The sequence below is a fragment of the Sebastes fasciatus genome, chromosome 23 (genome assembly GCF_043250625.1).
Source record: "Sebastes fasciatus isolate fSebFas1 chromosome 23, fSebFas1.pri, whole genome shotgun sequence".
Taxonomy (NCBI): Eukaryota; Metazoa; Chordata; class Actinopteri; order Perciformes; family Sebastidae; genus Sebastes; species Sebastes fasciatus.
In genome coordinates this window covers 3,490,555-3,498,418 of record NC_133817.1, presented here as the reverse complement: position 1 = coordinate 3,498,418, position 7,864 = coordinate 3,490,555, and positions in this window count along the sequence as shown.

Sequence of the window (7,864 nt, the reverse complement as noted above, 5' to 3'; positions counted from 1 at the left end):
ATTTTTCACTTATGGAAACAGCCTTGGCGGAGGTCTGTGCTCTCCGAGTGCCCTTCTAGTTAATATATAATGTCACTGAGAAAAGCTTTGGTTTGAATTTGAAAACAAGTGATCAGGAGCTCTTTATGAAGTGTGCTTCACAGAGAGGATGAGAGAGGAACACGGTCCCAGGTAAAGAGAAATCAGAAGGCTGAATGTGTGAGCAGATTGTGAGCAGATGGTGGATTAATGTGACAAGAACTGGCGCTGCTAAATATTACCAACGAGAAACAACCCACACAAAATACACTTTATTTAGCTCTTGATATATCCTAGCTATTGATCAGCTGGCTGTGAGTCATCAATTATGGTTAAGTGTGACACGGTGCTTATCAGGTGTGCAGTAACATCAGCCTGTTGCTTCCCACAGTGATCCCTCCGGAGACGAGTGTTGTGTCTACTACTCGACGGAAAAACTTGCCGAGATGGAATATTCACCCCCACACGCTTCCGAAGCCCGAATGCCCTGCCTGGGCGCTCAAGAGTCACAACTAAGGTCCCATTTGCATTTGATGGTCTCATTAAACAGCCCATTAGGGAGCCTCGCTGTGCCGATGGGAGGCTCTGTGTGGCACGGGATGCGTTCCTGCACCGTTCTGCCAGGTGCCCTTGAGAAGTACGTGGCATTTTCTCCTCCTAATGGACGCTCTGCAGTTAGTTTTTAGGAACATTGATTAGTTTGAGGTGTTATTATAAGGCCACAGTTTTGACACAATAACAGATTCTGGCTCTGATAAGGATGCCATTGAACCTGCATACAGAGATATTTTACTACGGGGTTGTTTCACACTTGTCGTTAATATATAAAGTAGCCTACTGAACGTATATTTAATACATTATATCATGTCTATTCCAAACGACCTCTACCAGTAACGCCGAGGTAAACAATACAACCTTAATATTCAATTTAACTGTAACTTTAGTTACAGTTAGTAACTATGCTTATGTCGTTAGAAAACTAATGTTAACGTTAGTAGCACAACAACCACAGGAAAAAAAATGCATAAGGCTTAATGTATTAATTTCAGCTAACGTTAGTTTGCTAACGACATTTGCATGATGTAGTTCTGTTGGCTTCATTGAGCCGTGACCTTCAGCACGCACTGGAGTGGTTTGCAGCCGAGTGTGAAGCGGTCGGGAGGAGAGTCAGTACCTCAAGTCTGAGGCCATGGTGCTCTGCCTATGGTCATGAGCTTTGGGTTAGTGACTGAAAGAATGAGATTGTGGATATAAAGCGGCCGAAATGAGCTTCCTCCGTAGGGTGGCTGGGTTCAACCTTAGAGATGATAGGGTGAGGAGCTCAGACATACAGAGGGAGCTCGGAGTAGAGCCGCTGCTCCTTCGCGTCGAAACGGGCCAGCTGACATGGTTCAGCATCTGATCAGGATGCCTCCTGGACGCCTCCCTTTGGAGGTTTTCTGGGCACGGCCAACTGGTAAGAGGCCCCTGCTTAGCCTGCTGCCCCCGCAACCCGGCCCTGGATAAGCGGAAGAAAATGGATGGATGGATGGAAGTTGTGGATCAACAGACCGACCAACTGACATTGCAATTGCTAAAGTTGCTGCTAGCAACAAAATATATAACAACTATACAATATGTTGGGCATCACGCATGCTCGATGCAATACCAGTAGAATATCTACGAGACAGAACTGAGCAGCTCTTAATGGATCTACAGACTGATGTTACCGTATTAACCCCTTCCCAGCCATGATGGGAAGCTACGCAGTGAGTTCACTGACAAAAGGGCGAGTCCGGCGTATTAGGAGAGCAGTTATTTTGAAGTAATTGGGAAATAAATTTGAATCTGCAAAGTGAACTGGGCTTGAAGACACACCCTCGCTCATATTAATTAGGCTGGCCTCTAAATGTTATCTGAAATGTCACAGCCCTCCCTGAGCATGGTGTTTCAGTCGGGGCGTCTCATTCTAGGCTCCACTATCACATTGTTCACGACGATTCACAGGAGCTATCAAGTTTGAAGTGTATAAATAGTTCCGCTTTGTTTTGCACACAGTGACAGTGACCTGACAGCGAGAGGAGGGGAAATGCACACCAAGATAGTCACTGCAAATGCATTCAAGTTGAAAATTAAAGTTTCACCATCCCTCTGCATTATTAACAGACGAAGGACACTCTGCGACTGAGGGGGAGAGACACGCCCGCGAGCTTCTGCAGCCAATTAGGCAACAAATAAAGAATAACGCGTTGACAGCGTGCAAAAAATGGTGATGCACCACTAAGCAGGGTGTAATTACTTCCAGCAGGAACAGCACTGAAATTTTAAACGATTTTTTTGCTCATATAATTCTGACAGAAAGAGACTATTTGGTGTTTTTACAGAGTCAGCTTGTGATGTGCACTTTGACTCCTCGGTGAACTTTGACCCCTGCGGTTGAGTCAGCAGCTCCTGAATCCAGTGGAAAGCGATGACCCAGAAGAAAGAGTGACCCACACTTTGTTATCGGATGAGCTCTCCTCGCTGAATGGAGGGCATCTGACGTGGCAGTCCACGCTGGAAAGTGCTCCTTATGTTTGAGGACATTTTCCCACTCAGACCACAAAATTCCCAATTTCTAAAGCATTAAGTTCATTCATTTCATTGCGCTTATCGTTAATAAATAAAGCAACCTATTGAAGGTCTTATATTTAATACGCTGTGTCACGTCCACCTCCACCAATAACACTAAGGTAAACAGTACAACCTTAATATTTAGATATACAGTACTGTAACATATAAAGTTAGATTGATGCTTAGATTGATGCTCTTATTTTACAGTGTCTTTGTGTTTCTTAACTTGCATTATCACCAGGGATGAATGCACGTCTATCATGCTTGGATAAAATGATCATCACAGGACACTAAAGCTCCGCGCTGCACTTCGTCACTGGTCTTTATAGGCGGCAGTTAGTACGAACCTCCAGATTACAGCTGATTGGAACCCCCTCTATATCTGTCTGTTTCATGTTGTGCAGTTATACTTTGGTTTCCTCCCTGTTGGAGTGATGGACCTCATCATTTGTAGGTTGTTGCTGAAATAAAACCTCTGTAAGTAAAAATAGAAATATAACAGTTTCCCTGCAGGTTTACCAGACTCCTTCTCCATTACTGTGGTCAGACAGGAATCAATATCTGTTCAACCGAGCTTTCCCAGTGCAACCACAGTCTTCTGATGTTGGCCATCAACACCTGTACCAGTCTGGGTTAACTACCTGCTCACTGACAGCATCTTTTCAGCCTGAGGAGAAGTTTTCTCCTTCACTGGGGGTTTCAAAACCAGGAATAGTTCAGTACAGTAGCGGTGGAGAAGTTGGTGTCGGTGTTAACGGCTCCAGACACAAACCGTATACGTTGACGCTTTGAGGCTGGGTTGTGTTCTGCGTTTTATCATTCATGCACCTGCTTCTCATTGTCTGTCTGTTGATGTTACTTCTATATCTATACTAAAAAACTGCCCTGTCTTCTTGTTTGGTGCACTTAAGTGTAATTTAAATACTGTTGCTCAAAGGATCCAGTCCGGGTTGAAGCTCATCAGATATCCTGCTGACGGCCCGAGAGGCTGCTGCTGAACTGCAAACTCAGTGGTGAGGATTGTGTTATTGTTATTTGAAACGTGTAGGTCTGAAATGTGACGTCCACTCAAAATGAACTGACGTCTGCTTTCACAAAATGAGTGCTGCTGTGACAATAAAGTACACAGAGGGTGCTGCATGAAGTAAATAGTTTGCTTGTTTGGGGGTAAAATATGGCATATATGGGATTCATTAATGACAGTAATTGATGCAGGAATCGATCAAGTGTTAGCCTATGTTTTAGTTGATGTCAGTGGCAGTGAGTCACTAAAACAGGAAATGATTGTCTGGGATTAGGAGTTTTTTTTAGAAGGTAGAGATGTGAATATCTAAGATTAGGAATCTGAGGTATAAATGTATTATTGATATGGGTTTGGTGCCAAGTGCGTGGCCACTTGGAGATGGAGATACTCATAGTCTTCTGGCTGTTGTACACATACTGTAGTCCTCAGCTCAGCCCACAGCTTTTTAAACCAAAAATACACAGACTATATACGGCAAAAGACACAATCTACTTACAGCTTTGAGAGCTTTACTCATTTTTGTTTTCTCAAATTCGTTTTTAAATGTGTCAACAATCTATTTTGACATTAGCCATTTTAGGCAAAAAAAAAAAAATTCTTTCTGGAGTTGCAAAACATGTGATCATTGTGATGAAGGTAACACAGTTTATAGTCTAAGTATATAGTATACAAGTCTAATGCAGTGAGGGCCAAAGAGACAATGTACTACGGAGTATTAGGACCACATTGAGGGAAAAAACATCTGAGATTTACAGAATAAAGTCAGAACTTTACGGGAAAAAAAGTCGTAATATTACGAGAATAAAGTCATAACTTTACGAGAAAAAAAAGAAAATAACACGTAAAATTACTACTTTATAATATTATGACGTCGTACCATTGACCTACAACAATGATGAATAAAAATGAAAATGTAAACAAAAAAACAGTTATTCATTTCCATTTTTAATAATCCACATGGAGCCACTGGAGAGGGGCTAAAGAGACGCAGGTGGCTCCAGAGCTGCAGGTTGCAGACCCCTGGTCTAGCCCCAGAGCCTCCCTCCAGATATATCTAAGGACAAGACAGTAATAGAGTAACTAGGAGGATGGTGAATGGCAACTGTAAAATACCACATCATAGAACTACATCAGCTTTCTCCATAAAGGGCTGCCAGCTCTGGAACACATTACCAACTGAAATCAAATGAATTCCAGATATAAAATCCTTCACAACAAAGGTTAAGTGCTATTGGTGTATAATGTGTATTTTATTGGATTCTACTTGTTTTAATTAGGGCTTGCTGTAAATGTCTTTTTTTTAAAAAGGAAAATTCATTTAGAAACTAACTCAAAAGACAGATTTCTTTCCACCTTGTCCAGCAACTTCAAGGTGCCCTTGACCAGTCGTCCCACCAGTATCACCCTGTGGTTACCCCTGCAGCTCTCAGGTGTAGCTGTAATGTGAAAGACTGCAGGGCTGTAGAAATCCATCCCTCCAAGTGATCTGGCCCCTCTTTCTGTCTGTCTATATTCCTGCGCCGCCGGCCAGCTGCGGCATGACTCAGGGAAATATTCACTTATGAGTTTCTGACATGGGAAGGCAACACGTGGGAAGCTTCCTCTGGTGGGAGCCGAGCGTTGGATGACAGGTCTGACCTTTGGGCTCTTGCCAGATATCGCTCAGAGAGAAAGAGAGAGTTGACGTGGAGCAGCGCGCCGGCCCGGAGTTAGTAACACTCAGGCTGGTGCTGCCTGATGGATGAATCACACTGACATCCTCTCTGGCTGGCTTCATTCAGGGTCATGAGCAAGAGACTTTGCATGAGTCCATCTGTGGTGTTTTTGAGATGCCTCATCACTGAGAACTGTAATCTAGGTTATTTCTACATTTATTAACAATCCAGGATACATGATGCTGAACACAAGTGGCCATTCTTGATAAGTAGGATGGATAGTAAAAGGCACTTAAACCTGCAGTGGGCAGTATATTTTTGGCATCACTGGACAAAAATCCCATAATAACCTTTCATCATATTGTAATTCAAGTGTTCTGAGAGATAACTAGACTTCTGCTCCTCCTCATGGCTCTGTTTTCAGGCTTTAAAACATCTAGTCCATGACGGGAGACTTTGACCAATCACAGGTCATTTCAGAGAGCGAGAGCGTTCCTATTGGCTGTTGGGAAAGAGATGTCTGTAACTCAACGGATAATTTTTTTTGAGGTAAATCAATTTCCCCATTACGAACACTCTAATAGCCCTTATTTAAAAAATTAAGTTTTTAAAGTTGTAAAATGCACTAATAGCTGAATCCAGAGTTATTTCACCTCCTCCGTTCATGTGAGTGAGACCCAGAACGAGGCTGGAGCGCAAGCCGTGATGACAGCGTGACGTTGGGACCCCGTGACCGAGTCATGTGACCAGGTGGACACTACTCCGCCAATCATCTCGAACGCTACTCCGCCAAGATCCGAGTACTTTTCCAGACGGAAGTCGAGCCATTTAGGCTTCATGCGCCAATGAGCAACTCTCATAGGAATGACCGGGGCCCCGCCTCCAACGCTGTATCTAGTTCTTTTAATACATCCATGGTTCAGAGGCAGCTGTCAATCACTCGCGAACTCCGATCAAACGGTCAAACTAGGCAGCGCTGATCAAACATGAATTAATATTCTGTTATTGTAATGACAGTTCAGAAACATCTTGTAGTGTACTGTTTAGCTGTAAATGTGAAAGTTTGCTCCGGCTGGGCGGTGCTTGGTATTTCCTCAACTGATCTCAACATGGCGGCTGGGTCACAAACCCTTGTTGTTTTCCTCCGGTCTGTGAAATATTGTAGATAAGATAAGATAAGATAGAACTTTATTAATCCCGAAGGAAATTCTTGTGCCAGAGATCGCTCAAAATTACAACAAGTTCAAGCGTATAAAATAAAAAGTACTATTTCTAGCACCAGTGCCTAATAGAATAACAATAAAGTAAGATACATTTAGTAAAATGAGTAAATAAGATAAGTAAAATAAAAAAGGTAAAGTAAGATAAAAAAGAAAGAAAAATAAGTAATATTGCATATGATGAGAAAAGAAGTAATATTGCACATGAGAATGGAAAAAGTAGTATTGCACATGATATTGATGCCGTTAGGAGCACCGAAGGACACTGAAGGACACATGATTTTTTTTCAGATTACCTGTCTCATTTTCTATTGTCAGGATATAGTGTTTTATAAAAGTACAATTTTTAACACATTTGCTCCAATCTGCCTCCTGCAGCTTTAAGAGCATTTTATTCACACAGTAACTGACAGGTGAGAAAAACGCTATTTGAACTCTCTATGTGGCAGCCAACCTTTTTCATAGAGGATGTAATCTCCAACAACTCAAAGAAATGACTCCGAAATAGACACATAGAGACGTTTATGGGTGCATGCTGGGAGATCATTTACTTATTTAACAGTCTCTTTGTGTTTCTTAACTGGCATTAACACCAGGACACAAGGCATTATAAAAATACAGATGTTATTCCATGTTTGGATTAAAAATCATAGGCTGCCTGTGATCCTTGTGATTAAAAATTAAATACAAGTCTTAGTTCGGATTTAATTTGGCTAACGAACAAAAAAAAGAAAAGCGGCGAGCTGTAATCACACCCAGGTTAACCCCTGGGGAGGTCGACAGGTGGCACAGCAATAAAGCACGGTGCCAACTCAATAATTGTAGTATCTGTCATCAGTATGAGAGGTGTAGCAGTTTGTCTCATACCTGGCAGCAGGACACCTTGGATGACTTTTACAGTTTTAATCCCGTGGATTGTTTTTGGCAGCACCAATGTTCCTTTATCATTCTTTGGGGAAAACGTTTTATTCCTATTCACCGGTGCCATAATACAAAAAATAATATCTTACATTTAACATTTAATATGTACATACACATATACACACATAAGGTAACGGTAAAGTTACAGAAAAAATAAAATAGAAATAATTTTAAAAATAATTTAATTAATTAGTTAAAATTAAAGGTAATAAGATCTACAATAATATAATTCATGGTAGTAAGATAGAAACGTTAAATAAACAAACAAATTAATTAATTAAGTGTAAAAATAATTAGAAAAAAATAATTAGTAATAAAGTAAATACCATAAAAAGGTTAGGTTAAGTAGATTCTAATTAAGTACTGTTCCTTATCTTATGCTACATATCTGGCTGAATAAATATAAAAATAATAATTAAATTATACACAATGAT